This window comes from Gymnogyps californianus, chromosome 24 (genome assembly GCF_018139145.2).
Source record: "Gymnogyps californianus isolate 813 chromosome 24, ASM1813914v2, whole genome shotgun sequence".
NCBI lineage: Eukaryota > Metazoa > Chordata > Aves > Accipitriformes > Cathartidae > Gymnogyps > Gymnogyps californianus.
Window position 1 is genome coordinate 1,242,981 of NC_059494.1, and position 14,402 is coordinate 1,257,382.

Genomic DNA, 14,402 nt, shown 5'->3' on the forward strand with positions numbered 1-14,402 from the left:
GCCGGTCCCGCTCCCCGGCCGCCGGTTCGCTTCCCCCGCGCCTCGCCGCCCCCTTTTCCGCGCCGCCAGGGATCCCCGGCTAATCCTCTCCGCCGCGGCTCCCCTTGCCAAATAATGCGCTTCTCACACATGGAGTCGCGGCGTCACTCGGCGGAGCATGCGCGCGGCGGTCCCCGAAACACAGGGCGGCCCGTCCTGCGCCGCAGCGGCGGCGGGGCTGGCGCGGCGCCGCGGGGACGGCAGCAGCAGCAGGAGCAGGAGCAGCAGCGGCCGCACCGCGCCGCGCGGGGGCCCGGCGCCGCTTCCGGGCAATGGTGGAGCAGGTCTGTGACCCGGGGCACCATTGGCCGGAGGGGTCGCGGCACATGGCAGGCGGGAGGGGATTGGCTGCGGCGCGGGTGGGGGGCGCCGCTGCGGGGTGCGCGGGTCCCGCCGCGGCGCCCGGGGCCACGTGGAGCAGCGGCGGCGGCAGCAGGAGCGGCAGCAGCAGCGGCCCCGCCGCGGCCTCCGTGCCCCGGGCCGGGCGGGCATTGTTCTCGGCGCGGCGCCGCCTCCCGGGCCGGGTGGAGGGGAGCTGCCGGAGGCGTTGCGGTCCGGTCCGACGGCAGGACCTCCGCTGACACGGATTGTTCTCGGGGCCACTTATCTTTTTCCTTCCTGAGCGTCTGCAGGCGCTGATGAAGGAAACGGATAGCAGCGCGCTGCTCCGGCGGCTGCCCGGGCTCGGCCGCTCTAGCCTGCTGAAGGATACCGGGCAAAGAGTAGTACCACAGCTGCGGGAGCGAGCCCAGGGGCAGACTGCGTATTCCGGGCAGGGCTACCGATAGTCGGAGGCCTTGCTACCGAGTGCGGACGGGCGGCGGGGAGGCACGGACTCGGCTCGCCTCTGAAATCTCTCTCGAGGACAGTAAAGTCTGATCGAGACGATCTGAGCTCCACAGATTCAGGAGAGAGACACTCTAAGCAGCCAACACTAGAAATAGCTATTTTCTTACACCTGAGAGCCTCAGGATAGCTCATACTAGCGCTGCCGACAGCTCACAGTGGGTCAGCAAGTAGCAGAAAGCAGCCTGAAAATATCTTTAACTACTCCGAAACCCAACTCTTAGCCGTGGCGTGCAGAAGGAGCAGGACTCCCGAGGCACAGACCAAACCCGAGGGCACAAGGCAGCGCAGCAGCGCTGCGATCCCAGCTCCTTCCCGCACTGAAGGCAGAGCTACGGGTACTGCTGCGGGACAGGGCGCAAAAGCAGCATTTGTGGAGTAGTCCTGCTCTCCTCCTGTCCATCTTCTCATAGGAAACTTTAGAAGGGCTTTCTGAAGCCATGTTCACCAGATCTGAAGTCCAGCAGCTAAATTATTTTAGACCAAATTAATAGCAGAAGAAATTCTGAACTGTTTTTTTTTTATTATTATCAATCCCTTTAACACACTTGCAGATCTCTGGTGTGGTTTTCCAACTAACTACCGTTTTTCTGCTGTCCTTCAGCAGAGGCAGCTCACTGAACACCATTCTCGCCCTCGTATTTCTTTGGTCTGTTAAGTATTCTCACCGGGCTGTAATCCCCGTGCAGGTCTCCCTGTGGCGGGGGGGGATATATATGAATAACCTTTGCAAGTTACCAAAAGATCCAAATTCTTCTAGATTTCCTGTAGCAGACTAATGCCAATGAGCCTTAAGACCTCCAGTTTTCCATGTTTCTGGAGACAGGTTATTTTTTGGATGTGGTCTGTTGGCTCCTAAGTCACCAGCCTGACTACATGTTCTTCACTAAGCCCAGGAAGTCAGTCTCAGGTTAATAATTTTCAGTAGGGCTATGCACCATACTGTAGGGTCCTCCTTCCTCCCTAAAAGGATGAAGCTTCTGGCTCCGCACTCTCATTTCTGACACGTTTTCTAAGACCTAGTTGAAGCATGAAGTTAAAAACAGGAGGGATGTCACAAGGAGTTAGGGAAGAAAGTTACCCCCAAAGCAAGATTCTGCCAGACCTGGTGTGTGAATGCTCCCTGCTAACACATTCTGAGTGTGATACTTATTGAAAGAGATTTAGAAGCAGAATAATTAGCGATGGGTTGGGTTTTTTTCAGATTTTGATGACTTGAGGCTGAAAGTTAATTTATAGGTCCTGTGAAAAGACGGGGACCCTCTTCTGCCTCTTTGTGGGTTACATCCCCTTATTACGCCCCATATTCAAGCACAAAGGATTTCCGACACTGACGGCCCACTCGTCTGCACCATTACTTTGCCCCCCAGTCAGCACATCATCCAGAGTCTTGCCGATTATTTTTTTACATTAAAAATGACGGACAACCCCCTTGTAGGTGCCCTCTCAAAGACATGCAGAGGGAGAGACGGCGTGGGAAGGGAAGGCCACATCACCACGACAGCTAGCTTGCTCTCCGCCTTCCCGCTGGAAGCCAGCAGTGGGACCAAGTGGCAAATCGCCCTCCAGTCCCTTTTCACAAGACGACTACCAGGGAAAATTCAGTTGTAGCTGTTACAGGGCAGGCAACCGTAAGCCCAGAAAACCAAACCACCCGTCTACAGTCCTTCAAACATGATGCACAGAAATACTACCGCAGACCGAAGAGAATGCTTTTTTATGTTTCACCAGCTTACTTAAAACATCAAAGTAAGTGATTATTTAGTAAATACTCTAGAACTGTGTGTGGCTTAAGACCAGCGACTGATTTTTTATTTTTTAATAAAGACTGGCTTCTCTCTGGGGGCAAAGTTCAAATTTTAGCAACGAGATGTTGCTGGGGGACGGTACAGGTGCAGCATCAAGAGGGACTGTTAGTAATTCAGTCACCTGGAAGGTGCATCAGTGTTGTAACTGCTTAACAGAGACACAAGCTGATGTTCTTTCAATGACAATCAAGTGTGGCAAGTCAGTGGCTCTATCAGCAAGGGAAACACCGACACCACAGACTTGTGTATTCCTAGAAATATATAGGTACCGTGAAGTAACTTGTTCACAACATGTTTACGTTAACTGCTGAAGTGAAACTAGTCCTAAGCTGCTTTCAGGAGGAAAGTTCTATGAGACTGCAACAAATTAAGGAAAAAAGCTAATTAAATTAATCTACCTGTATTTGTCAGACTTTGAAAGAGTTGGGATTTGGGGAGGAATTCTGTAGGTATGTTAATCTTCTGTTCAGAAAAAAATAAAGGTGGCACTACTTAGGTCCAAACAAGGCAAACCAGACATCTGAAACAGTACTTAATAAATAGTATCTTATCCCTATTTTAATATATAAACATCTTTGCCGGGTAGAGAGTATTTGCCAGTAAGAGAGTATTGCTAAAACATGATTAAAGCAGTCCCCTCTCCTATTTAAAACTGCACCTAAAATCTTCACAGCCAAGTGTCAGTGCACCTTTAATCTGAATATACTCCTTTTTGGGACTCTATACCTTCTAACTAAATACTTGGGTGCTATGCAGCACCATATTACACCTTTATTAAAATAGGCAACATTATATTATTAACATTATTGGATTTTAATCTCAATTAAATACTACATTTGAATTAAAATCCAATAGTTCAAAATTAGAGAAGCCATTTATGTAAGCAAACAGCTATACTTTTGCAAATCTTTTCCTTGTTATGAATCAGACGATGCAGAGTAAAGCAATACCAGAACACTATTACCTCACCATTTCTCACCCGGGCCTTGATTAAAGCTACTCAACGAAGCGCAGAGCAGAGCACCGTGTGTGCGCGGTCAAATGGGAGAAGGAAAGCTGGAATTCAGCTGGCTGTCTCAACTGAAGCTGGCACGTCTTGGGTGTGTCACTAAGGTGACACTGTTCAGAGGAGGGCATCAGCTGCACCGCGCTAATGACACTCCCTGGTGCCTTGGTGCCTGGACTGGCTGTGCGTGGGTGGCTCCCGAGGGAAGCCGTCCCCGTCAGCCTTTCCAGCCGGGCCAGCGGCACGCAGCACTCACGCACTTTGTTTGTATCAGTCTTTTCAATTTTTGTAAAGATGTATTACAAAGATCCAACCTAGCAAATTGCCTTGAATACTTACTTGCGCATGATTTTCATTTAAGAATGTGGCATAAACCCAGAAAACTGCATAAATATTCGTTCTGATAACCAAAACTGATGTTATGTAGCCTAGATTCTACTTTAAAGCTGAACATCTCACCACAGAAGCAAAATTTTGCTGGAGCCACGAAGTCCAACTATTAAGTTTTTCTTCCCAAGGTATTTCCTGCATTCCAAATGCGAAGTCCATAGATAATATGGATCAAATACTTCATCCTTCCTGTATATTTTAATACTACACTATCTACACTCTTCATAAAAAGACCACTCAGTATAGCACACACTAGGATGTTAATTTTGTTGCGACAATAGCAGAATTTGGTATTGGGGTGTGAGAAAAAAACCCAACAATTCAGGCAAAATTCACAAGTGTCCCTAAAGGAAGAATGAAAAAGGAGATTAAGCCTTTTCTCCATGCACTTCAGAATGTAGGTCAAAGAACAAGTGAAGCTCAAGCCAGATCTGGTAGACTTGGTCATCTTCCTGCAACCAACAGCACATGTCAGATGTTAAGACGCATGGGAACATGCTAATATTGGCATACGAAACAGGCTAAACAAGTTCTTAAGCGCAATAGCCGATATGTGTTTTAGTAAAGGTAGAGAACACAACTGTGAAGTCATTTGATGGTCTAGAGGACCAAGAAATCAGGAGCACAGATACTTCTGAAAGCTGCTTTAGATCGGCATCTGTGTCTGTTACGTTCACCTAATTTCCACCCTTCAGAAGATAAACTAGGGGCTACTGCTGAGTGTGTGTTGACCTGGAGCCTGACACTGGGACAAGACAGACTGCAATCCTCTATTTTTAAAAAAAAAAGCAAACCCCAGCACCTTGTAAAGGATGGGGTTTTTTTATCTTTTACATTGCTGGCTAGAAGTTTGAAATTAACAGACTACATCCTTAAATAGTTAAAGGAAGAAAAAGGATGAAAATGTAAGCATGCTGCAACAGTGCTCAAGATCTTAAGAATACAAGTTTAAGACGGCTTATGCTAAGGATGAAAGGAATTCCATAGGCCTGAGACCAAGAGATGGTCCTTTACTTATTTTCTGGTGAAACTATTTTCATGCAAGTGCAAATTGCAGCTCCCAGCAGCTGCTGGAGACAGAATTTCTGGTAAGTAGTTCAGGAATAGGATGCTTTTTGACAAGAAGAATCTGAGACACTTCAGGGTCACTATATAATCTGTACCGCCGGGTCTGTTTGCCTATCTCCCGCCCACTGGGAGTAACACTTAAATGTGAAACGTTTTCTGCAGCAAAGCAGGACGCGAGATTGGAAACAGTCAAAATTCCACGCTCTGAGCAGCGAGGTGAATGACCCTAAATAGAAATGAAAATTAATCTTTCTGGAACTGAAAGAAATTAAAGATCGGTAAATTACTGAAGAAATGGGGAAAGCAGCAGATGTATGCAAATACTGCTTGGGCCAAGATGGTGCCTTCAGTGTGATACTGTCTGACCCTCTCTCTAGTAAGCACTTTTATGGTTGGAAGAGGATATATTAGGAGCTTTGCTCCAATTCAACAAGTGCTTCATGGACTATCGATTTTGCTCGGAAGTGGGAGAGAACAAAGTTCACCCAGCATTGCTGTCATTTAAAGATCTGCCAAAGAACATCTCAACCTCCTGAAAACTGGTCCACCACAGACTGTCTCAGATCACTTCAGTGCGAATGTTTTGCTGGCAAACAGTGAGTCAGACCCACAGAGCCATTACTTGAGGGAATGGCTGTAAACAAGCACCTCTTGCTTGTTTACTGATCATTGTCACGTGGCTCATCAGTACTTGACCCTGATTAAAAGAAGAATTAACTAGTTGCAGAAAACTCTACAGAGTTCCTCTATAATTTGACTTTCTGTAAGTTTTAACTGCCACAAACAGTCCTGTGAGAAGCAAGAACTCAAATCAGTGGGTGCACACCTACAGAGACACCTCAGGCTCCCCTCCTGCTGATTGTATCAATCACGGAATATTCCCAAGAATCTTTTTCATCTGGACCTGCCAGCCTATTTTTAACTGTCGCATCTGCAGCCTGTAAGAAGTGTGATACAACAAAAGAAAACCAGGAGCCCTCACAAACCTCACTGGTTTTATCATTTTATGCAAGAGGTAAGGCTCGGTCCCTGAGCCTCTTCTCTAGCGTGGAATCCTTTTCCAGAACAGACTATGGGATACTCTGCACGGGGGCAATTTGCTTACAAGAAGTCTGCCAACCAGCAGCAGCTTGTTCTGCATCAGCTGGACTGCTGATCACTTAACACTGTCCTTTTTAAATGAAAACAGGGTTGTGCCACAGTCCACATATGCAATGAGATGATTTTTTTATTAATTTCCTCTCATCTTACACACACACATTGCATTTTGCCTCCTCTAACTGGTAAGCTCTTCGGGGTGAGGGCACTCTGAGTGCTACAGGACCGCTGTGCTATTAAACTGTGTGATTTTAAGAATGAATTGCTTCCCGAGTGCTATAATGAACACTTCCAGTTGTGTATAATTTTTTTGTTGATTAAAAAATATTTAAATTACTAATTCACACTAGTATCCATGTCCATATACTCTGAAACCCTAAGCAGTGAAGGCAGGAGAAAAGAGAGTTGACGCACCGCTGTTATTAGGAAGTACTCGTAGAATTAAAACGTGTACGACATTTCCTCCATCATGGAGAGCGTTTTGGTCTTTACTGCCCTCCAAATTAGAGGTAATGGGGGAAATACAAATATGACCTCAATAACTGATAGTTTCTACCAATTGTGGAAGGGAAGTGACCAAAAGCTCTATTTGTAGTTACCCCATTTTCTAGAAAACCAGCTTTTCTCCTTGAGGGGACCAGTTAGGCTGCCTGGTATACTTTGGGCTGAAATGGTTTGTTTCTCAAGAAGATTAAGCAGCAGATCTGAAAGTCGTACAGTATTGTAGACGCCATGATTAAAACTTTGCTCTCTCCCTCTGACACATGTGAGATGTCCCTGCACAGGGCTGTGGTGCCGTTTTCAGGAACTGTACCAAAGATTTTGATTCTGAAAGCTAGATTGTGCTGCTCAGCCGAGCTGTGGATTTTCAGGTTATCAAACTTAAAACTGAAAGGGTTCAAAAGTATTTTCAAGTAGGATTTGTGCTTATCTGCCAAAGTGTCTTAGAAATTGCAGGAGGTGGTTGTTACTGACTCCGGGTTGTCATTGTTAATAATACATCGATATTAATCAGATTTTAACAACCCCCCCAGTCAGTGTTTACCAGTTGGCAAACTGGACACAGAAAAGCCTGATTCTGGAAGGATTTTTTTTACAGTTCAGACCCTGCAAACTAAGGGTTTCAGAGCGTGTAGGGAATGTCTTTCACAAGGTAAATGGGTTTGTAGTTGCAGCCTGAAGAACTCCACCTAAATTCCACAGATGTATTTGAGCAATTCCCAGTAGTTTATTCTCTCAATCCAGCATCAGACTAGATTCCTAACGGAGATTAATGCTCACACAATCAGATATCTGTCTGTTTGGATGCCATGACATCGACAGTTCTCTGTGGTTTAACAGACGAGTTCTGGCTAAAGATCCTTAAGGATGAGAAATAAAGTTGGATGGAACGTATTCTGTATTAAGTTCGCCTGTGCAAGACCTTCTTTTTCCAGTGATACAGTTTTGATGAAAATGGGTACAAGATCCTCCAAAACATTGTCAGGTTACTCTTACTTTAGATTTCTTTAAATATGCAGACAGGCAAATGATTCATGCTCTCCCTGTTGCTAAAACCCATGCTGTGTACGAACACTGAGGCTGGTTGTGTATAAAATCATCTTTTAACTGAATTAGCTTCAGCCTTCTTTTTTTTTACTGAAAGTAAAGCCCCTCTTACCCCGAAGAGTGGGACTACTGGTTGTCTACAGACAAAAGCATCGAGCGAGGTGGTCAGCATGAGAAGTTAAATTTCAGACTGTGATTAACCTTAGGACACTAATAATCTCCAGGACCAAAATCAAGGTAGCCTTGGAGGGAGCCAGGCAGAGAACTGAAATCAAATGTAGAAATCTTGCAACAGAGAAGAAATGAACTTAGTACAATCCTGGTTTAAAAGTGACTGCAATAAAAGGTAGATAAAGAGCAAAAAGTAGGAACTTTGAGCAAAACACATGCAGAATACTGTGCCTTCAATAAAACTGAGCATTCTCCTTAGACTTGTGAAAGGGAGTGCCCAGTTGTTCCTGGTTTCTCAAGGCATCCACCCAGAGATCAGCACTGCATTGAAACTTGCATTGCATCCAAAGACAACTGTGCCATTTCGCTACAAAATCATCTCCTTGAATAATCAAGGAGATTAATCAAGAATAATAAATTAAATTTATTAAAATTTGTATCATGTCAAGGCCAAGCAAGTTATCTGTACCTCTCAAACAACTTTCTTTTAAAGTTTCATAGGTGAATAAAAGTTTGACAGTTCAACATGAGCTCAGTTTGCTACAAGTCATGTTGTTATTTTTAAAAGATGAATACTCTGAGTCCTTTGTTACCTGTCATTCTCAAGGACTTGACTGTGTTATTTGTAAGATGCCAACAGAGCCTTACCATAAAGTTACGTTACAAGCAATCACGGGCACACTGATGTAAAGCCAAAAGTCTGAGAAAGCACAGCCAGGTTTTACTGATCTGAAGTCGACTAGACAGATTGTTATTGGAGTATGCTGCATTTTGAAAACCTCTATTTTCACGAGGATTATGAGAGTCTTATACCATGTTTACTATAAGCATTTATTAACATTGTTCCTTCTGGTAATAAGATGTTTATTATCAGCGCATAAAAAATGCCAGTCTTTTCCCCTAACCGACTGCTAATTCTAACTTCAGTTCTATGAAGTCGCGTCTCTTCCCCCAACAGCACTATACTAGGTCAGTTCCATAACCTGCTTTCCTGCTGAAAAGCAAGGCTTGTAAATTAGATTCATTTCTAAATTTAGGATTGATGGGATCAGTCATTACTGGTCTTACTTTTTCAGGCAGATTTCAAGGGAAAAGTATTCACAAAGCAACTACCTACCGCTTCTTGCTTAGAGTTTACAGAAGTCCTAAACTATCAGTCTCGGCGTGTTCGTTGCATTAGTTGCTGAGACCACCTTCACAGAATTAACACAGAGCTTTTATTGGAAGACCAAGAGTAGGGGTTTTCTTCTTCCACAATAATCTTATATTTTAATAGTACTTCACAAATTGCATATGCAGTCTCCCCTAGTCTGTTCAATACAAAATACAGGCTGTTCAATAGGAACAAGAATCAGTTGAGGAAGAAGAGAAGAACACTTAGTTGTGCCAACAGGCAGACTTTGGTAAGCTGTTCTCCAATCTGAAATCTGTCCTGGACAACGAATCCAAATACTTCTCCTGAGAAAAGGCAGTGGGGGAGATCCCTCGCAGCCATCAGATACTGCTACTGGTTACATGCCACTCCCAATGCCCTGCCAAGAGATGGCTCTCGGGGGAAAAAAATCCCATCTGTGTCACCAAAGGCTGAAGCACCCTTTGTTTTCCTTGGAAGAGGAGGCTGGTCCTCCATCCCACACTTATGGAGCCTTGCTCTGGGTCTGCAGGGTGCAGAGACACAGGCAACCAAAAGGGAGGGGAGAGAGCGCCACAGAACCGCATTCCACAGTTTCAGTGCTCTAATGAATAATCATATACTTGTTTAATAACTGCAAAAAAAGGACAGCCCAATTCTTATCATCAGGCTCTCTGGAGATTTGACATCCTTGGCATTGTATCCTAGGAGGAAGGAAATTTCTCACTTCCCTAGCTATTTCAGTTATATAAATCAATTGTTGAAGGATAGTTTAACTGGTCTGCGCATAGGAACCAAGGCAACTGCATTTGGGCTCAGATGCTCTTTGGAGATACTTATCTATAAATTAAAAATATAATGTTTTGTAATTTATCAGTAATTATATGCATGTACATTGAAAAAAATGGTGAAATCTAATAGCTAGGAAAAAAACCTGCTTGATTTTATACTGGCAGTCATGATGCCAAGCCTGTTTGCTCCCCGACCGTGAAGCTGTTTGATCGGGGTCCTTTGGACCCAAAGCCCAGATGCTGTCACCAAATACCGACCATCCTTCACTCATTTTCTCCAGCCTCCTTGGAACTTCCATGTCTTACCAGCTGGGCAAGTGGGTTCAGTTGCATAAACTTAAAGAACTTGTAAGAGACTATTAGTAAGGGTGGTGAATTAGGAGATGGAGTTTTCTGGCAAAGAGAAAGCTGCTATGGGCTGCAAAAACAACAGTAAAAAGATGGAAAAATCCTGAAAATACCTCTGGTAGCTCTGTGAGCATAAGGCCACTGGTTTACTACACCAGGCAACCAAAAAGCAAACACTGCAGGTATTGTTCCAGTATTTCAGCTTGGCACTAACACCCTGATTATTCACTTGGAGCAAGGAATAGATCTGTCCTAAGCCACGGAAGCTAAAGGGTGAAGTGATGTCATGGCTGACATAAACCTGTTGTAAAATGAAACTATGATAAAGACACAATAGCTCATACATGTCCACGTACCTGTTTCTAGGGAAATTCTGTTTTCCACAGAGTATCCTTAACAACTAGCATTAATTTGCTTATTTTGCAAAGCTAGAAACCTATTTGATTAAAAGTAACGACTCAAGTGAAAAAGCAGGGAGGATTCAGTCATACAGCAGTGATTCTTGTCCTCCTCTCCATGCTGACTTTTAAGCCTTCTCCTCTAACTCTGCTGAAGACCCAAAGAGTAATATTTTCTCCTGTGATTAAGATGGGTGAATGGATTTGGTCGATGCGATTTATTTTACTTGGGTAAAAATATTTATTATCCCATTCTGAAAGTAAATTATGGCATCTCTATATGTAACTAACCAAACAGGTAAGACCGCTGGCCTCTCGAGATACTCTCGGATGCTCTTCAACAGCCAGCCTACCTGTATGTACACACTATGGCAGCTCAAATGCCTTCAGTTTTCAGACCTGGGCTACTAACCGCACTGGTAAGGATTAAAAAAATGTACACACCACCTTGCTCCAAAGAAAAGGGAATTAGTCAGCAAAAGGGGTATTCTTATAGTGTCTTCTCTCATTGTTCTTTGGCTGCAACATCCATTGATATTTTTGGTTGCACACCAAAATTGTGAAACTAGATACCGAGTCAGCCCAGAAACGTAGATGAGATTGAACCCCAGCGTTCTGCAAGGAACGGAGGACCGACCAGCAAGCCAGAATAGGTAAATACTTTTCACACATCTTCCTGAAGAGTTTTTTTCTGAGCAAGAATGCCATAGAGATATTTCAGACTGGGGTAGTGGCCGACTGATCCTGCTCAGTTCCTGAAGTGGAATGTGTATGTCAAGGGATGCAAGTGGTCCAAAAGTTTTGAAAACTGCAATTTGTAATTCACTGTTCCAGTTCATTCTGGCCTTAGCAGTCAAAAAGCTCCGAGTCCTCATTCCACAGCATTACACTACTACTAGGAGACATTTTAGGGTTGTCTCTCCTGTTCTCTCAGGAGTGCTGCTAAAAACGTGGCTGTGACCCACTGAATAAGTCACCACTATTACTTTTAAATTCCCTACCTGCCTTTGGGAAACTGTGACAACACGCAAGCCGCTTTCTCTGGAGACTCAACGGACTCCCTAAATTCAAGCTGAAGATATCGGGGTGGAAAGCAGTTGATCTCCCTTTGGCCCGAACAGCTGAACTCTTATCGAGATGAGACACGTTCAGTTATACCTAAATCTAGCAATGGCCTGTTATTTTTTGCTGCAGTAAGGTTAACATTCAGGGGTTCTGCCTCTTATGTACAATTCTGGAAGCACTCAAGTCTGTCATGATGGAAAATGGATAATTAACTTTGGATGAAAGCTAACTGACATTCTTCAAGTAGCTTTCAAAAGCAAAGCTAGTGTGTTTGTGTACTTTTTTAAACAAAATTTTGTTATTTGTAGTCCTCAACTCGTTGCTCATAGACAAGTTTCTTCCTGCAAGACCCTCTGAAATTGCTCATGGCAACAGGAAATTAAGATGTTTAAAATGAAGCCAACTGGGAGGCATGAAAGCCTGCAGCATTTTGCTTGCTCCAGATAGTAGCCCATTGGACAGCAGGATTTAGGGACCACTGGTACACAGACGTAATTTCAGCTATATTTGTGTGATAACATCATCTGTTTTACTCTCTGGAAGATTTAGTCACTGTTTGAACAGTACGCGTACTCAGGTTCATGTAAGATGTGTCATAAAACTCTTGAGAAAGTCTGAAAAAAAGAAGTCATCTGTACCATTGAGATTGAGATTAGAAGAAAAGTTCAATCTACAGCTTAAAAGACTGCTCACTAAAAATACACGTTTTCCTTCTTAAAACTTTGTGCTTGGTACAGTCATGAAAAATACTGAAGTATTTCACACAATTTTCTTTGCATTTAATAGTGCTTTGTATTCAGCTAGTTCAAATAAATATTTGCAGCACCGATTTCTAAGTTGTTTAGGAGTTATATTTAAGGGTCCTTCTCAAGTTAAAGCAAAAAGAAAAGCTTTTTCTTCCCTTACACTTTTTTCTTGTTTGGAATTTGCTCCTAAAATGCTGTGAAGAGTCAAAATTTGTAAAGTTAGTTACTTCTAACTACTTAAACTGACAATATTCTTTTACCTATAGCAACTGCCACAGTGTACGCAGCTCGAACATATACTCCCTTACACTCTCTCTAGCTTTTCCCCACACTTATCACAAAGACGGGAAAAAAAGTGGCAGATAGATAGAAAATTAATAATGAATTAGATTTTTAAGAAGCCCTCTAGATACGTTCTGTGAAACATGGCAGATAGCTGGGGGTGAGGAGAAGGTGGTAGACCACAGACAGGATATAACTTTATTTTGAATAGAGCTTGTCTTGTGTACAAACTAAATCCCCCCCAAAGTAGTACAGAGATAAAACACTGCCAGAAAAAGAAAGTGATCGAGGCAAATGCAATAGTGGTGTTTTCAAACTCATGAAAATGAGCCTGGTTCTCAATCTTTGCACGCATAACCTCCACGCATCTAGACACAGGGGTATAAGGACTCCTCTTTGGCATCAGCCCCACAAAACACCTCCATCTTAAGTCCTGTCGTGAATTCAACCCATCTGGCACTCTCCAGCAAGCAACCAGTTTTTTTGTTCCTGCTTAGCAGGTCCCCTCCGTAAGTGGCCTCACCCTGCCTGCATTCACCCTTTCTTCCCAGGGAAGCCTCATCCACGGCAGACCCTCGATTTTTGCTGCCCCGTGACAGAACTTTGTCCATTTCTGGAGTACCACTTTCTCTTGCAGTGGACGTCTTGTTCCCCCGAAGCACGCACCACTGAGGCTTCTCTCAGGAGTCCTGGTACCTTCATTACCAAAAAAGCTGCCCCTCTGTTTTCTAGCAGCACCCTTCCCTCTCCAGCTGCCGGCCTCTCCCTCCGGCATGCCCCCTTCCCCGCCTGCTCCGGAGCTGGCTACACCCAGCCCGGCCGGGTGGCCCCAAGTTCTTTCCCGGATGCCCCATCTTTAGCATCGGTAGTTCCCTCCCCTCCCCCACTTCCCCTCCCCCGCCTTCCCAAGTCTCTGGGACTAATAATCTGGCTTTGCTGACATGCTCTGGTAGCTGTGCCTATCGGGCAACTCCCAGGATGCACTCTTCGCTCCTCCCTGGCACCCCCTCAGCCTTGCCCACCCTCCCCTGGTACTTCCCCAGCCCTTTCCCCCCCCCCCCCCCTTCTCCCTCCCCCTTCCCCCCCCCCGTCCCCGTCCCCCCCCCCCTCCCCGTTTTGTAAGCGCCCCTCCCAGGCCCGGTCTTCCTCAGGCCAATTCCCCAGCGTCCCTCCGGGCCTTCCCCTCCCCCGCCGTGCCCGGGCCCTGCCGCCCCGTCCCCGTCGCCCGTGGGGCGCCCACACCCGTGCCCCCGGGGGGGCGACCGTGCCTCACCCCCCCCACCCCCCCGGCCGGTTCGCGACCCCCCACCCGCGCAGCGACCCCCGTCCGCCTCCCCCTTCGCCCTCCCCGGCTTCTCCCCTCCCCCCCGCCCTCCTTCCTCGCCTCCTCACTCGCCCCTTCCCCTCAGCCCCGCTGCCCCCTTACCCTCGCCCCCTCGGGGTGTGCCGTGTGTCCCCCCCCCCCTCCCCGAGCGCCCCCCGCCCCCCCGGTCCCCAGGGGCTGCGGGGGGTGGGGATGTCACTCACTCTCCTCAGCCCCTCAGAGCCGCCTCCTCCTCCTCAGCGGGGCCCGGGCCGGACTGGGGCCGTGGGGGGAGGGGAGGCGGCTCCCTCAGGTGGCCACTGACAGGAGGAGGGAGGGAGGGAGGGAGGGAGGAGGGGGCTG